This window comes from Gekko japonicus, unplaced genomic scaffold (genome assembly GCF_001447785.1).
Source record: "Gekko japonicus isolate JY-2015 unplaced genomic scaffold, Gekko_japonicus_V1.1 scaffold3173, whole genome shotgun sequence".
NCBI classification, from domain to species: Eukaryota; Metazoa; Chordata; class Lepidosauria; order Squamata; family Gekkonidae; genus Gekko; species Gekko japonicus.
Window position 1 is genome coordinate 68,705 of NW_015163184.1, and position 1,082 is coordinate 69,786.

Genomic DNA, 1,082 nt, shown 5'->3' on the forward strand with positions numbered 1-1,082 from the left:
GACCCATCCAACATGGGCGGAGGAGGTTTGGGGGAGGGGCTAAGGGAGGGTGGAGTTTGGGGAGGGGCTTCTGCAGGGATGGGATGCCAGAGCATTCCCCACCCCCCACCCCAAAGCTGCCGTTTCTTCCAGGGGGAACTGATCTCTGTAGTCTGGAGATGGGGCGTAATTCCGGGAGAATGCCAGGCCCCACCTGGAGCCTGACCTCTGCTTATTTGTCCATCCAAGTGGGCATCAACCATACCTTGTGGCAGTGAGTTCCACAAATTGTCTACCATTTATCTGAAGTAGTAGTGAAAGGCAGAAAATTTTCAATTTCATCCACTTTCATCATCCAGGGCAAGCCTCTATCTTGGCACCGATGCTCCCTCTAAGCTGTGCAGTCCTGTGAGCAGAAACTCTACGTTGTGAGCTCCTGGCATTCAAGTCGTGAGCAGGAGATTTGGCTACTGTGTATAGTCTGCTCCGGAGCCCTCCTTCCTGAGCTTTTGATAAGTTCCTTATCAAAGGCTCCTAAGTAAGCTCAACAGTCACGGGATAAAAGGACAAGTCCTCTTGTGGATCAAAAACTGGCTAATTAATAGGAAACAGAGAGTGAGTATAAATGGGCAATTTTCTCAGTGGAGGGTGGTAAGCAGTGGGGTACCACAGGGATCAGTACTCGGTCCGATGCTTTTTAACTTGTTCATTAATGATTTGGAGTTGGGAGTAAGCAGTGAAGTGGCTAAATTTGCAGATGACACGAAGTTCTTCAGGGTGGTGAGAACCAGGGAGGATTGTGAGGCACTCCAAAGGGATCTGTTGAGGATGGGTGAGTGGGCCTCAACCTGGCAAATGGGGTTCAATGTGGCCAAGTGCAAAGTGATGCACATTGGAGTCAAAGATCCTAATCCTAACTATAAATACACGTTGATGGGGTCCGAACTGGCAGAGACTGACCAAGAGAGAGATCTTGGAGTCGTAGTAGATAACTCAATGAAAATGTCTAGACAACTCTCAGGCTGGGGCAAGTGATGCACTGTATTCTTGGTGCTTGGGGGGGGGGCAACAGTGGGAGGGCAACAGTGGGAGGGCTTCTAGTG